The sequence below is a fragment of the Cannabis sativa genome, chromosome 6, assembly GCF_029168945.1.
Source record: "Cannabis sativa cultivar Pink pepper isolate KNU-18-1 chromosome 6, ASM2916894v1, whole genome shotgun sequence".
Taxonomy (NCBI): domain Eukaryota; kingdom Viridiplantae; phylum Streptophyta; class Magnoliopsida; order Rosales; family Cannabaceae; genus Cannabis; species Cannabis sativa.
This window is the reverse complement of record NC_083606.1, coordinates 28119589-28137701: the sequence shown is the minus strand read 5'-3', so window position 1 is coordinate 28137701 and position 18113 is coordinate 28119589.

The window sequence follows — 18113 nt, the reverse complement described above, 5'->3', positions numbered from 1 at the left end:
TAAACTCTCTATTTACTGTTTTACCCTTGCTTAGTGAAAATTCATAAAGTAGACATAGTCTAACTTTTAGAATTATAATTGATTAATCAAAATAAATTAACTGAGTCTTACAAGCAGTATGGTCTCAACTAGTATGGGGACCATGGGTCTATATAACCGAGCTTCCAATAAGTCGAACCGAATTTACCAAGTAAATTCCCTAACTTATTAATTCCAATCCACACTTAGAACTTGGAATTGCACTCTCAGTCATATAGAACGCTCTATATGTTCCACGATATAGACACGTCATTAGTTATCCATTGTTATAACCCTAATGTGATCAATGATCCTCTATATAGATGATCTACATTGAAAAGGCACTACTGTTACCGCTACACCTTCAATGTATTTTATCCTTAAAACACTTAACCCTGTATAAATGATATTTCAGCTAAGTGAAATGAGATCTCCACCATTTATCTTCGTTTGGTTAAGCTCGAAGGAAATCATCCTTTACTTCTATTTGCCAGATAGAAGCTATAGATTCCATATTTATGTTATCGCTCCCACTCAATTGCATTACCGTGTTCCCAAAATGTACGTATCACCCTGACTCAAAAGTAGGCTTAACTAACAAATCAAAGAACACGAGTAACACTCTTGAGATTGAACCTAACCATATCAGGATTAAGATCATTTGATCTAGGATCAACAGGTGATATTGAATTGAATAGATATTACGGTAAATTTTAATATATCTAATCAAAGTTCAATATCGGTCCCTTCCGATGTATACTCCATACATCCGATACTGGTAAACTTTGCCAATGTCCTGGAAAGGACATAACACTTTTCCAAGGTGTAAGAATACCTATCGCTGATTATACCATGTCAGTCTAAATCCAGTGTTTTGACAAATCAGGGAATAAACTTTTGAACATATAATTAAGATTATATTCCACTGTGCTGACAACACTATAATCTTAAACAAACTCATATGTTCTGGACTTAAAAAGAATTCATACATTATATACTTATAATCATGAAATAAATCATGTGAACCATGCAACATAAAATGTTATTTTTGATCTTTATTAATAAGTAAATCTGATTATATTGAAATGAGATTTATTTAGGGCATAAAACCCAACAATCTCTTCCCCACAAAATACTTCTCTAGGTGGCTGAAGTACAATGACCTTTTGAGGCATGAAGGAAGTCATTATTTTTGAAATACCTTGCCTTGAGCAGTTTGGACAAAAGGGATGAGGGGTTGAGGAAGATCCTCCAACCTTGCTTTACGAGCATGGCCTGGTTATGATGAATAATAGATTTGAAACCCAAGCTTCCAAAAAATTTAGAGACACAAAGAGAGGACCAATTTTTCTAATGTATTTAATTCTTTATGGCATTCAAGCCTCACCAAAATTTAGCCATGAGCTTCTCGAGGTGTCTGCAGGTAGTGAGAGGGAGACAAAAACACGACATGGCATAGGAGGGGATAGCTTGGACAACAACTTTTATAAGGATTTCTTTACCAGCCCTAGAGCAAAATTACCATCCTAACAATTGATCTTAGTACTAACTTTTGGGTTTTATGCCCTAAATAAAACTCATTTCAATATAATCAGATTTACTTATTACTATAGATCAGAAATAACATTTAATGTTGCATGGTTCACATGATTTATTTCATGATTATATGTACATAATGTATGAATTCATCTCAAACCCTTTTCACATACTTGATCCTGTTTATTGTGTTGTCAACATATTGGAAAGTAAACATGACTATGTGAATAAAGTTTCCTAGATTTATCAGACACAGGGTTTTACTGATATGATAATCTACAACAGAGTTTACTTACATTTGGAGAAATGCTATGTTCTTTCCAGAGCATTGGTTAAAGTAAAGCTCATGTTGGATGCATGGAGTGTGCATCGGAAGGGACCGATATTGAACTTTGACTTAGATTTATTAAACTTACCGTAATATCTATTCAAGTCAATATCGCCTAGTTGATCCTAGATCAAATGATCTTAATCGTGTTATGATTAGGTTCAATCTCAAGAGGTTATTCGTGTTCTTTGATTTGTTAGTTAAGCCTACTTTTGGGTCAGGATGATACGTACATTTTGGGAACACGGTAATGCAATTGAGTGGGAGCGCTAACATAAACATGGAATCTATAGCTTCTATCTGGCGAATAGTAAGCAAAGGATGATCTCCTTCGAGCTTGACCAAACGAAAATAAATGGTGGAGTACTCATTTCACATAAGCTGAAATATCATTTATACGGGGTTAAGTGTTTTAAGGATAAAATACATTGTAGGGTGTAACGGTAATCTAATCCCGTTACAGTGTAGATCATTCATATAGAGGATCATTGATCAAATTAGGATTATAACAATGGATAACTAATGATGTGTCTATATGGTGGAACATATAGAGCATTCTATATACTGAGAGTGCAATTCTAAGTTCTATGCGTGGATTCAACGAAGAATTAATAAGTCAGTGAATTTAGGTTATAAATTCTTGATCTGCTTATTGGAAGCTCGGTTATATAGACGCATGGTCCCCCCACTAGTTGAGATAATATTGCTTGTAAGACTCATATAATTGGTTTTGATTAATCAATTATAATTCTCAATTTAGACTATTTCTATTTGTGAATTTTTCACTAAGTAAGGGCGAAATTGTAAAGAAAGAGTTTTTAGGGCATATTTGTTAATTATGATACTTTGTATGGTTCAATTAATAAATATGATAAATGATCTTTGAACTGCATATCCATATATTCTCCACCCCTATCAGTTCGCAAGATCTTTAATGATTTACCTAATTGGTTTTGGGCCAAAGCATGGAATTCTTGAAACTTTTCAAACGTTTCAGATTTCTTTTGCATTAGGTAAAGAAAACTATATCTAGAGAAATCGTCAATGAAAGTGACAAAATACTCATAACCACCTCGGACTTTGACATTCAAAGGTCCGCAGACATCGGAATGCACTAACCCTAGATGGATTTTGGCACGCTCTCCCTTTGCAGAGAAAGAACGTTTAGTCATTTTTCCTTCTAGGCAGGACTCGCATACTGGCAGTTCACCTAAGACGACATTTTTCAATGGACCGTCTTTGGTGAGCCTATTGAGTCTATCAAAGCCTATATGACCTAAACGTAAATGCCATAGATAAGTTTGATCATCATTATCAATCTCTTTTCTTTTTAGGTTTCTAGGTCTAGCTACACTGAAAAGTTCACTATTTAGTGAGATTTGAGTACTCGGTCTTAAAACATAAAGCCCTTGTTCCATTATAGCAACACATATTTGAAATCCATTACGAGAAATTGAACAATTTGTACTCGAAAAATTCAATATATAAGATTGTGTTTGCAAACATGAGACACTAATCAAGTTTCTACTAAAGTTTGGAATAAATAAAACATTTTCTAAAATAAAAAATCTTTGTTGAAACTTGATGCGGGCTTTTCCTCTAGCTTTGACCGATACTAATTCGCCATTGCCAACTTTAAGCTGTAACTCTCCTGGAAGCAGATTTTCCCAAGTTTCAAGCAACTGCCGTGAAGAACATACATGGTTAGTAGACCCAGAATCAACAATCCAGATGGATTTGTCGTTCTCTAAAACACATGATTCAAAGACAAAAGCATTACCTTCATTTGAATTGTTTAGAAGCCTGGGACATCGTTCTTCATGATGACCCTTTCCATTACAATTCGAACATAGAAGATTATGTCTGATAATTGTAATTGAAGAAGCAGTTTTGCTAGATCCTTCATACCTAGTCCTTTTCCTTCGATTATTGATTGCAAACCCAGGGGGACCCATTGCAATCAAGTTCCGTTCATGGGCTCGTAATTCTGCTTCGAGCTTGTCCATGTCGGAGGAGTTAGAATTGTTGATCATGTAAGAGATAACAAATTCATTATACTCCGGAGGAAGACTATTGAGGATAAGTTGGACCCATTGTTCTCTTGATAAATCAATTCCTAGTAGATTTGCCTTTTGGAACTTCAGATTCATCATCAACAGGTGCGAGTTTATGCAACTACCAGGATGCATTTTCACACTATAGAGTTCTTTTGCTAAGATAGTAACTAAGAGAGGATCGGGGTGTGGGTTATTCATAATGACACTACAACACATCAATAAAACAGAAGTAAGGTTTTGGCTCATAAATTCATACACAATTCAGAAAATAACAAGTAATGACATATGTTATAGAAATACTAAATCTAACATAGTTTATTTTCCAAGGTATTTCAACAAACTGATACAGTGTCCCGTTTAGGCGAGAGTCAAAGCATCATCCATTGAATAGAGTTGTCAGCTCATATAAAATGATAACCATTCTAGCAACCTTTTATTCGATCAAGATTGGAATTCAGCGTTGTCCCGTTTAGGCGAGAGTCAAGGCAATTCTATCTTATGAGCTTCCACCACTGTTTCATAACTTGCAAGTCAAGTATGGTCGCCACCATTAGGGTGATCTATACCATACAAAACACTTACAAACTACTTATCATGCGAGGTTAAACGGTGCGAAATTGCTAATGAACGTTCCTCCATTAGGGAGGATTACTCACTAAAACAAACGCGGTGTAAAACCCACAATGGAGATCGAATGTCTCTTGATTAAAAGCTCATTATTTAAAAAAAATATTTGTATTTTGTATAATCATTTAAATTCGATATTATAATAATGAAAAATTACAAATTAAAGTTGGTTTAAATAAAATCAACTTTAATTAATTTTCAATTATTATTTAAATTTGAAAAATAAATTCAAATAAATATCGAATAAGTTCCATAATATAATAATGAAAAATTAAAAAATCAAAATTGATTTAAAAAAAATCAACTTTAATTAATTTTCATATATTAATTAAATTCAAAAAAATTTGAATAATAATGGAACAAATTTGAAAATATCTTGTTTAAGTTGTTTTAGAAGAATCTAAAAAATCAACTTAAATATCTTTCAAATCAGATTTAATTAAATTCAAAATTAAGTTGTAACCACTTAATTTTGTAGATATTTTAAGTTAATATTCAAAAAGATATTAACCTAAAAATATCTAAAATATTCCATTTTAAGTTAATATTTGAAAAAATATCAATTTAAAAAATATCTAAAGAATCTTAATAACCAATGCCTAAAATTCCTCAACTTAATTTTAAAATTTTGAATTCAAAAGATATTCAGATTTAAGTTGGTTAGTTTTAGATAACTAAATATCAACTTAAATAGGAATATTTAATGAAAAATTTAAAATAAGTTCCAGAAAGAATCTAGATGGTTATAATTCTATATTTAATTAAATACAAGAAAATACATATAGTTTAGCTTAGAATATAAAATTCTTTAAACTATGATTTTCTAAATTAATTTCAAAATAAATGAAATTAATTATGTTGCTAATTCAATTTTAATTAGGTTAAACTAGTGTAATTAACCTAGTACAGTCATTCAAATCAGGCAAATGGGCCTTCACAATTGGGGTGGTTTGTGTGAGGGGGTGCTGGGTTCAGTATGTCGTACCCACTTCTATGGCTCCCAACTCTCACACAAGGCCCAAAAGAGAGGAATTTAACCTTAATAAGAACAACTGTTATTAATTGAATAGGCCCAAAAACTAAATGGACCTAAATAAATCCTATCAAGAACTATGATAATTTATTTTAGCAACATTAACCTATATGCATCTATAATAAAATTAAACACATAGGCTCACACAGGCACACTTTGGATGGGTCCTATCATGTTGCTAGGTCATAAACAGATGAAAGAAGATTGTAAATTATACATGTTACAAATTATTATCTTGACCAAGGGAGCCATCAGATCATTAGATCTGGCAAAAAGTAACCATGGCTATTTGCAATCATGTAATAATAGGTTTTGAAAACTTACACATAAGTTAAAATACATACTCCTGCAACAGGGTTAGCTGGATAGTTGGAAGTAGGATTTATTTAATTTTAAATAAATAATTTCGAATAAATAAATAATTAAATTAAAAAAATATTTTAATATTCGAAAAATAATTTAAAAAAAAATTAATTTTGGAAATTAAATTTAAATTTCGAAAATAAAAAAAAAATTAAAATTAAACCTACTTTTATCTTATATCTATTTAAAATTACATGATTATAAATATCTTATTTTAAATTTAAATAAGGTCAAAATATCTAAAAAGATTTAAAAAAAATCTTAAAAGATAAGATATTATTAAAAAAATATCTTAAGAGATAAGATATTTTAAAATATCTAAAAGATTTTATAAATATCTTATAAAATCTGACCTTAAATTTTAAAAAAATATAATCAAATTTAAAAATAAGATAGATATTTAAGCAAGAAGATAGATACTAATTCTATTCATATTCAAATTACACTAATATCTTGAATTAAATTTAAAAAATATTAAATTAATTCAAAATGATAATTAGAATTGAATTAGGAATAGTAATAGTATAAATACAAAACTATACAAAAAATTGGAAGTTAATTCCATGAAAAAGCATGAAAAATTGAAGAAAAACAAAAAAATTCGAAACTGTACGGACAGATCTGCGATCGCAGGAAAATATCAAAGACAAATTTCCGATTTTTTCAAAACTTCAAAAAATCATAACTAATTCAATAAAATCCAAATTAAGTTCTGTAAAAGGCTAACTTGCTTAATTTTTTCCATACTATCCAATAAAAATAATTCCAGAGATAAAATTGCAATTATTTTTCACGAAAATTTCACAAACATTAATCAATCATCAAATAACACTCAATACAACATGATACCATCCAAAAAACATACAAATAATCGTTTTAAAGTCCAAATTTCTTGCAAGTAAATCAATTACCATGGCTCTGAGGCCAGTTGTTGGAAATTATTTTACCAGGATCTTAGATCTACTCACAAATATGTTTATTAACATCCTAAATAAGAACTTTCTAAAACGATAAATTAAACACATATAAAGTTCAAGAAACCTTACATTGGGTGCAGCGGAATATAATGACTCCTTCCGTTCAGATCTTTAACCCTTGATTCCTTTCTGTAGCAGAGTATTATCAAGATCTGAACCTGGATCTTCTTCTCTGAATCCTTGATGCTGTATCTCCTTTGCTGATGATCTTTCTTCACGATCTTCCTCACTATGATTGAGGTATTGCTTGATGTGTGTGGGCACTACTCTAATCACTAAGAGAGGTTCGAAATATGAAGGAAGAATAGAGAGAGAGAGAGTGGCGGCTAGAGAAGAGAGTGGAGGCTCAGTTTTTTCTGATTCAGAAAGTGTGTTTTTCCTGAAGCCTTCACTATCTATTTATAGCATTCCACTAGGGTTAGATTTGAATTATATGGCATTAAAATAATGAAAAAATCAATTTAAAAAGATACAATAGGTGGCCGGCCATGGCTTAGGTGGACTGGGCCTTGATTTTTGCAATTTTGCAATTTTAACACCTTTGGTATCTGATTTTCTCAAAAATGCCAATTTCCTAATTCAATCATTTAAATGCCAATTCTAACTATTTAATAACTATAAATAATTATTAAATAATATTTTCATTTATCATATTTATTAATTGAACCATACAAAGTATCATAATTAACAAATATGCCCCTATTAACTCTTTCTTTACAATTTCGCCCTTACTTAGTGAAAATTTCACAAATAGACATAGTCTAATTCGTGAATTATAATTGATTAATCAAAACCAATTACAAGAGTCTTACAAACAATATTATCTCAACTAGTGGGGGGACCATGGGTCTATATAACCGAGCTTCCAATAAGTAGATCAAGAATTTAGTACTAAAATTCACTAACTTATTAATTCTTCGTTGAATCCACGCATAGAACTTAGAATTGCACTCTCAGTATATAGAATGCTCTATATGTTCCACCATATAGACACATCATTAGTTATCCATTGTTATAATCCTAATGTGATCAATGATCCTCTATATGAATGATCTACACAGTAAAGGGATTAAATTACCGTAACACCCTACTATGTATTTTATCCTTAAAACACTTGACCCCGTATAAATGATATTTCAGCTTATGTGAAATGAGATCTCCACCATTTATTTTCGTTTGGTCAAGCTCGAAGGAAATCATCCTTTGCTTACTATTCGCCAGGTAGAAGCTATAGATTCCATGTTTATGCTAGCGCTCCGACTCAATTGCACTACCGTGTTCCCAAAATGTACGTATCACCCTGACCTAAAAGTAGACTTAACTAACAAATCAAAGAACACGAATAGCCTTTCAAGATTGAGCCTAATCATAACAGGATTAAGATCATTTGATCTAGGATCAACTTGGCGATATTGACTTGAATAGATTTTACGGTAAGTTTAATTAAATCTAAGTCAAAGTTCAATATCGGTCCCTTCCGATGCATACTCCATGCATCCAACCTGAGCTTTACTTTAACCAATGTTGGAAAGAACATAGTATTTCTCCAAATACAAGTAAACTCTTGTTGTAGATTATCATATCAGTAAAACCCTGTGTCTGATAAATCTAGGAAACTTTATTCACATAGTCATGTTTACTTTCCAATGTGATGACAGCACAATAAACATGATCAAGTATGTGAAAAGGGTTTAAGATGAATTTATAAATCAATTAGACAAGCAATTGATAAAGTGAACCAAAACATACACAAATGAATGAAAAATACTTCTGTTTCTTTATTGATGTTGAATAAAATGGATTACATTGAAATGGAGTTTTATTTAGGGCATAAAACCTAACAAACTCCCACTTGCACTAATATAAAACTAATTAGTACATATCAATTAATCCTAAATTCTGACGGTGCTTTTCAAAGGCTGTCACGGCCAAGACTTTGGTGAATGGATCAGCTAGGTTGTCCTCTGTGTCAACTTTCTCAACTAGTACATCCCCTCTTGCCACGTATTCTCTGATAATGTGATACTTCCTTTCAATGTGTTTGCTTCTCTTGTGGCTTCGAGGTTCTTTGTTGTTTGCTATTGCTCCATTGTTATCACAGAGTAGTACCAGAGGCTTTTCCATTCCAGGAACAACTCCTATGCTGGTGAAGAACTTTCTTAGCCAGACAAGTTCTTTAGCAGCTTCGGCCGTCGCTATGTATTCGGCTTCCATAGTTGAGTCCGATATTGCGGTTTGTTTAGCACTTCTCCAAACCACTGCTCCACCCCCAAGAGTAAACACCATCCCGTATGTTGATTTCCGTCTTCAAGACTTGCCCGGAAATGCCGAATCAGTGTAGCCTATGGGATTTAAAGCACCACCCTTGTAGACTAACACAAGATTTCTTGTACTCTTTAAGTATTTCAGAATATACTTAACTGCATTCCAATGTTCTTGTCCTGGATTAGACTGATACCTGCTCACAATTCCAACAGCATAACAGATGTCAGGTCTAGTGCATAACATTGCATACATAAGACTTCCAACTGCAGAGGCATAGGGAATATTTGCCATGTCTTCTATCTCTTGAGGATCAGTCAGAGACTGTTCCTTAGATAGACGAATACCATATCTAGAAGGCATGTTTGCCCCATTGGTGTTGCTCATGGAGAATCTCTCTAAGACTTTGTCTATGTAGGTTGTTTGAGAGAGAGCAAGAGATCTGTTCTTCCGGTTTCTTATAATCTGAATACCAAGAACATAGGCTGCTTCACCTAAATCTTTCATATCAAATTGAGTGTCGAGCCATTCCTTGATGTGAGTCATTTTCTTGACATTGTTTCCAATGATCAAAATGTCATCAACATAAAGGACCAGGAATACTACTATTTGGTCTTCCTTGAGTTGGTAAACACAAGGTTCATCTTCATTCTGAAGAAAGTCGTAGGTCTTGATGATTTCATCAAACCTCTTGTTCCATGAGCGAGAAGCTTGCTTAAGTCCATAGATAGACTTGTTTAACTTGCAAACTTTCTTTTCCTGCCCAGGAAGAACATAACCTTCTGGTTGCTCCATATAGATGGTTTCTTCAAGTACCCCATTAAGGAAGGCAGTCTTGACATCCATTTGCCAAATTTCATAATCGAAAGCAGCAGCTATGGAGAGAAGAATTCAGATGGATTTGAGCATGGCAACAAGACTAAAAGTTTCCTCATAGTCCACGCCTTCTCTTTGGGTATAACCCTTGGCTACAAGTCTAGCTTTAAAAGTTTCGACTTCGCCTCCAGCTCCTCTTTTCTTCTTGTAAACCCACTTGCATCCTATCGGATGATAGTCGTCAGGTGCGTCTACATATTCCCAGACTTTGTTCTTTTTCATGGAATCCATTTCTGAATCCATGCGTGACCATCGTTTCCGTTGCGGACTAGCCATTGCCTGTTTATAGGTTAATGGATCGTCATCAATACCGTCACCTACGACCATATTGATTTCACCATCCAAGCCATAACGAGCAGGTTTTGTTGAAACCCTCCCACTACGACGAGGTACGGTTGTCTTCTGAACAGAAACCTTAGTAGTAGATTTCTCAGTTTGTTCAACTGAGGGAGTGGGATCGTCTTCTTCACGAGTGGAAGAGGACGAAACATTGGAAGGACTTATATCTGATAGCAATTCCTCTAGAACAACTTTACTTTTCGGTTTGTAGTCTTTAATATAGTTCTCTTCAAGGAAAGTAGCATTTGTAGAAACAAACACTTTGTTATCCTTGTGACTATAAAATAGTACACCCCTAGTCTCTTTAGAATTTCCGACAAACATGCATACTTCGGTACGTGATTCAAGTTTGCCTTCTTTCTTTCTTAAGACATGAGCAGGGCACCCCCAAATTCTGTAATGGCGTAAACTAGGTGTTCGACCATTCCAAAGTTCGACGGGTGTCTTAGGGACTGTTTTAGATGGAACAACATTTAGAATGTCATTTGCCATCTGTATAGCATATCCCCAGAAGGACGTAGACAGACTTGAATAACTCAGCATAGACCTAACCATTTCCAAAAGAGTGCGATTTCTTCTTTCTGCAACTCCATTTTGTTGTGGAGTAGCTGTGGCAGTGTATTGGGATTCAATTCCAAGTTCAATTAAATGATCTTTGAACTGCATATCCATATATTCTCCACCCCTATCAGTTCGCAAGATCTTTAATGATTTACCTAATTGGTTTTGGGCCAAAGCATGAAATTCTTGAAACTTTTCAAACGTTTCAGATTTCTTTTGCATTAGGTAAAGAAAACTATATCTAGAGAAATCGTCAATGAAAGTGACAAAATACTCATAACCACCTCAGACTTTGACATTCAAAGGTCCGCAGACATCGGAATGCACTAACCCTAGATGGATTTTGGCACGCTCTCCCTTTGCAGAGAAAGAACGTTTAGTCATTTTTCCTTCTAGGCAGGACTCGCATACTGGCAGTTCACCTAAGACGACATTTTTCAATGGACCGTCTTTGGTGAGCCTATTGAGTCTATCAAAGCCTATATGACTTAAACGTAAATGCCATAGATAAGTTTGATCATCATTATCAATCTCTTTTCTTTTTAGGTTTCTAGGTCTAGCTACACTGAAAAGTTCACTATTTAGTGAGATTTGAGTACTCGGTCTTAAAACATAAAGCCCTTGTTCCATTATAGCAACACATATTTGAAATCCATTACGAGAAATTGAACAATTTGTACTCGAAAAATTCAATATATAAGATTGTGTTTGCAAACATGAGACACTAATCAAGTTTCTACTAAAGTTTGGAATAAATAAAACATTTTCTAAAATAAAAAATCTTTGTTGAAACTTGATGCGGGCTTTTCCTCTAGCTTTGACCGATACTAATTCGCCATTGCCAACTTTAAGCTGTAACTCTCCTGGAAGCAGATTTTCCCAAGTTTCAAGCAACTGCAGTGAAGAACATACATGGTTAGTAGACCCAGAATCAACAATCCAGATGGATTTGTCATTCTCTAAACCACATGATTCAAAGACAAAAGCATTACCTTCGTTTGAATTGTTTAGAAGCCTGGGACATCGTTCTTCATGATGACCCTTTCCATTACAATTCGAACATAGAAGATTATGTCTGATAATTGTAATTGAAGAAGCAGTTTTGCTAGATCCTTCATACCTAGTCCTTTTCCTTCGATTATTGATTGCAAACCCAGGGGGACCCATTGCAATCAAGTTCCGTTCATGGGCTCGTAATTCTGCTTCGAGCTTGTCCATGTCGGAGGAGTTAGAATTGTTGATCATGTAAGAGATAACAAATTCATTATACTCCGGAGGAAAACTATTGAGGATAAGTTGGACCCATTGTTCTCTTGATAAATCAATTCCTAGTAGATTTGCCTTTTGGAACTTCAGATTCATCATCAACAGGTGCGAGTTTATGCAACTACCAGGATGCATTTTCACACTATAGAGTTCTTTTGCTAAGATAGTAACTAAGAGAGGATCGGGGTGTGGGTTATTCATAATGACACTACAACACATCAATAAAACAGAAGTAAGGTTTTGGCTCATAAATTCATACACAATTCAGAAAATAACAAGTAATGACATATGTTATAGAAATACTAAATCTAACATAGTTTATTTTCCAAGGTATTTCAACAAACTGATACAGTGTCCCGTTTAGGCGAGAGTCAAAGCATCATCCATTGAATAGAGTTGTCAGCTCATCTAAAATGATAACCATTCTAGCAACCTTTTATTCGATCAAGATTGGAATTCAGCGTTGTCCCGTTTAGGCGAGAGTCAAGACAATTCTATCTTATGAGCTTCCACCATTGTTTCATAACTTGCAAGTCAAGTATGGTCGCCACCATTAGGGTGATCTATACCATACAAAACACTTACAAACTACTTATCATGCGAGGTTAAACGGTGCGAAATTGCTAATGAACGTTCCTCCATTAGGGAGGATTACTCACTAAAACAAACGCGGTGTAAAACCCACAATGGAGATCGAATGTCTCTTGATTAAAAGCTCATTATTTAAAAAAAATATTTGTATTTTGTATAATCATTTAAATTCGATATTATAATAATGAAAAATTACAAATTAAAGTTGGTTTAAATAAAATCAACTTTAATTAATTTTCAATTATTATTTAAATTTGAAAAATAAATTCAAATAAATATCGAATAAGTTCCATAATATAATAATGAAAAATTAAAAAATCAAAATTGATTTAAAAAAAATCAACTTTAATTAATTTTCATATATTAATTAAATTCAAAAAAATTTGAATAATAATGGAACAAATTTGAAAATATCTTGTTTAAGTTGTTTTAGAAGAATCTAAAAAATCAACTTAAATATCTTTCAAATCAGATTTAATTAAATTCAAAATTAAGTTGTAACCACTTAATTTTGTAGATATTTTAAGTTAATATTCAAAAAGATATTAACCTAAAAATATCTAAAATATTCCATTTTAAGTTAATATTTGAAAAAATATCAACTTAAAAAATATCTAAAGAATCTTAATAACCAATGCCTAAAATTCCTCAACTTAATTTTAAAATTTTGAATTCAAAAGATATTCAGATTTAAGTTGGTTAGTTTTAGATAACTAAATATCAACTTAAATAGGAATATTTAATGAAAAATTTAAAATAAGTTCCAGAAAGAATCTAGATGGTTATAATTCTATATTTAATTAAATACAAGAAAATACATATAGTTTAGCTTAGAATATAAAATTCTTTAAACTATGATTTTCTAAATTAATTTCAAAATAAATGAAATTAATTATGTTGCTAATTCAATTTTAATTAGGTTAAACTAGTGTAATTAACCTAGTACAGTCATTCAAATCAGGCAAATGGGCCTTCACAATTGGGGTGGTTTGTGTGAGGGGGTGCTGGGTTCAGTATGTCGTACCCACTTCTATGGCTCCCAACTCTCACACAAGGCCCAAAAGAGAGGAATTTAACCTTAATAAGAACAACTGTTATTAATTGAATAGGCCCAAAAACTAAATGGACCTAAATAAATCCTATCAAGAACTATGATAATTTATTTTAGCAACATTAACCTATATGCATCTATAATAAAATTAAACACAGAGGCTCACACAGGCACACTTTGGATGGGTCCTATCATGTTGCTAGGTCATAAACAGATGAAAGAAGATTGTAAATTATACATGTTACAAATTATTATCTTGACCAAGGGAGCCATCAGATCATTAGATCTGGCAAAAAGTAACCATGGCTATTTGCAATCATGTAATAATAGGTTTTGAAAACTTACACATAAGTTAAAATACATACTCCTGCAACAGGGTTAGCTGGATAGTTGGAAGTAGGATTTATTTAATTTTAAATAAATAATTTCGAATAAATAAATAATTAAATTAAAAAATATTTTAATATTCGAAAAATAATTTAAAAAAAAATTAATTTTGGAAATTAAATTTAAATTTCGAAAATAAAAAAAAAATTAAAATTAAACCTACTTTTATCTTATATCTATTTAAAATTACATGATTATAAATATCTTATTTTAAATTTAAATAAGGTCAAAATATCTAAAAAGATTTAAAAAAAATCTTAAAAGATAAGATATTATTAAAAAAATATCTTAAGAGATAAGATATTTTAAAATATCTAAAAGATTTTATAAATATCTTTTAAAATCTGACCTTAAATTTAAAAAAAATATAATCAAATTTAAAAATAAGATAGATATTTAAGCAAGAAGATAGATACTAATTCTATTCATATTCAAATTACACTAATATCTTGAATTAAATTTAAAAAATATTAAATTAATTCAAAATGATAATTAGAATTGAATTAGGAATAGTAATAGTATAAATACAAAACTATACAAAAAATTGGAAGTTAATTCCATGAAAAAGCATGAAAAATTGAAGAAAAACAAAAAAATTCGAAAGCGTACGGACGGATACGCGATCGCGAGAAAATATCGACACGGCCGATTTTTTCAAAACTTCAAAAAATCATAACTAATTCAATAAAATCCAAATTAAGTTCTGTAAAAGGCTAACTTGCTTAATTTTTTCCATACTATCCAATAAAAATAATTCCAGAGATAAAATTGCAATTATTTTTCACGAAAATTTCACAAACATTAATCAATCATCAAATAACACTCAATACAACATGATACCATCCAAAAAACATACAAATAATCGTTTTAAAGTCCAAATTTCTTGCAAGTAAATCAATTACCATGGCTCTGAGGCCAGTTGTTGGAAATTATTTTACCAGGATCTTAGATCTACTCACAAATATGTTTATTAACATCCTAAATAAGAACTTTCTAAAACGATAAATTAAACACATATAAAGTTCAAGAAACCTTACATTGGGTGCAGCGGAATATAATGACTCCTTCCGTTCAGATCTTTAACCCTTGATTCCTTTCTGTAGCAGAGTATTATCAAGATCTGAACCTGGATCTTCTTCTCTGAATCCTTGATGTTGTATCTCCTTTGCTGATGATCTTTCTTCACGATCTTCCTCACTATGATTGAGGTATTGCTTGATGTGTGTGGGCACTACTCTAATCACTAAGAGAGGTTCGAAATATGAAGGAAGAATAGAGAGAGAGAGAGTGGCGGCTAGAGAAGAGAGTGGAGGCTCAGTTTTTTCTGATTCAGAAAGTGTGTTTTTCCTGAAGCCTTCACTATCTATTTATAGCATTCCACTAGGGTTAGATTTGAATTATATGGCATTAAAATAATGAAAAAATCAATTTAAAAAGATACAATAGGTGGCCGGCCATGGCTTAGGTGGACTGGGCCTTGATTTTTTCAATTTTGCAATTTTAACACCTTTGGTATCTGATTTTCTCAAAAATGCCAATTTCCTAATTCAATCATTTAAATGCCAATTCTAACTATTTAATAACTATAAATAATTATTAAATAATATTTTCATTTATCATATTTATTAATTGAACCATACAAAGTATCATAATTAACAAATATGCCCCTATTAACTCTTTCTTTACAATTTCGCCCTTACTTAGTGAAAATTTCACAAATAGACATAGTCTAATTCGTGAATTATAATTGATTAATCAAAACCAATTACAAGAGTCTTACAAACAATATTATCTCAACTAGTGGGGGGACCATGGGTCTATATAACCGAGCTTCCAATAAGTAGATCAAGAATTTAGTACTAAAATTCACTAACTTATTAATTCTTCGTTGAATCCACGCATATAACTTAGAATTGCACTCTCAGTATATAGAATGCTCTATATGTTCCACCATATAGACACATCATTAGTTATCCATTGTTATAATCCTAATGTGATCAATGATCCTCTATATGAATGATCTACACAGTAAAGGGATTAAATTACCGTAACACCCTACTATGTATTTTATCCTTAAAACACTTGACCCCGTATAAATGATATTTCAGCTTATGTGAAATGAGATCTCCACCATTTATTTTCGTTTGGTCAAGCTCGAAGGAAATCATCCTTTGCTTACTATTCGCCAGGTAGAAGCTATAGATTCCATGTTTATGCTAGCGCTCCGACTCAATTGCACTACCGTGTTCCCAAAATGTACGTATCACCCTGACCTAAAAGTAGACTTAACTAACAAATCAAAGAACACGAATAGCCTTTCAAGATTGAGCCTAATCATAACGATTAAGATCATTTGATCTAGGATCAACTTGGCGATATTGACTTGAATAGATTTTACGGTAAGTTTAATTAAATCTAAGTCAAAGTTCAATATCGGTCCCTTCCGATGCATACTCCATGCATCCAACCTGAGCTTTACTTTAACCAATGTTCTGGAAAGAACATAGTATTTCTCCAAATACAAGTAAACTCTTGTTGTAGATTATCATATCAGTAAAACCCTGTGTCTGATAAATCTAGGAAACTTTATTCACATAGTCATGTTTACTTTCCAATGTGATGACAGCACAATAAACATGATCAAGTATGTGAAAAGGGTTTAAGATGAATTTATAAATCAATTAGACAAGCAATTGATAAAGTGAACCAAAACATACACAAATGAATGAAAAATACTTCTGTTTCTTTATTGATGTTGAATAAAATGGATTACATTGAAATGGAGTTTTATTTAGGGCATAAAACCTAACAAACTCCCACTTGCACTAATATAAAACTAATTAGTACATATCAATTAATCCTAAATTCTGACGGTGCTTTTCAAAGGCTGTCACGGCCAAGACTTTGGTGAATGGATCAGCTAGGTTGTCCTCTGTGTCAACTTTCTCAACTAGTACATCCCCTCTTGCCACGTATTCTCTGATAATGTGATACTTCCTTTCAATGTGTTTGCTTCTCTTGTGGCTTCGAGGTTCTTTGTTGTTTGCTATTGCTCCATTGTTATCACAGAGTAGTACCAGAGGCTTTTCCATTCCAGGAACAACTCCTATGCTGGTGAAGAACTTTCTTAGCCAGACAAGTTCTTTAGCGACTTCTTTCGCTATGTATTCGGCTTCCATAGTTGAGTCCGATATTGCGGTTTGTTTAGCACTTCTCCAAACCACTGCTCCACCCCCAAGAGTAAACACCATCCCAGATGTTGATTTCCTGTCTTCAAGACTTGCCTGGAAATCTGAATCAGTGTAGCCTATGGGATTTAAAGCACCACCCTTGTAGACTAACACAAGATTTCTTGTACTCTTTAAGTATTTCAGAATATACTTAACTGCATTCCAATGTTCTTGTCCTGGATTAGACTGATACCTGCTCACAATTCCAACAGCATAACAGATGTCAGGTCTAGTGCATAACATTGCATACATAAGACTTCCAACTGCAGAGGCATAGGGAATATTCGCCATGTCTTCTATCTCTTGAGGATCAGTCGGAGATACATCAAGAAAATCTTTCACCACCCGGACTACCTCAGGCCCAAATGTTTCAGGTCTGCTGGAGTCAAATACCACCACTAGAAATCCTACACAACCATTGCATAGTAAATCCCTAGCCCTCAGTACAAAAATAACCGGGATTCGAGACCCCTGAACTGATCCAACATAAATAAATGGATCTTCACCTTCCGGCTGAAAAGTCACCATTTTACGCCTACAATCTATACTGGCCGAATACTTGGATAAGAAATCCATTCCCAGTATAATATCAAACTCTGTTAATTTCAATT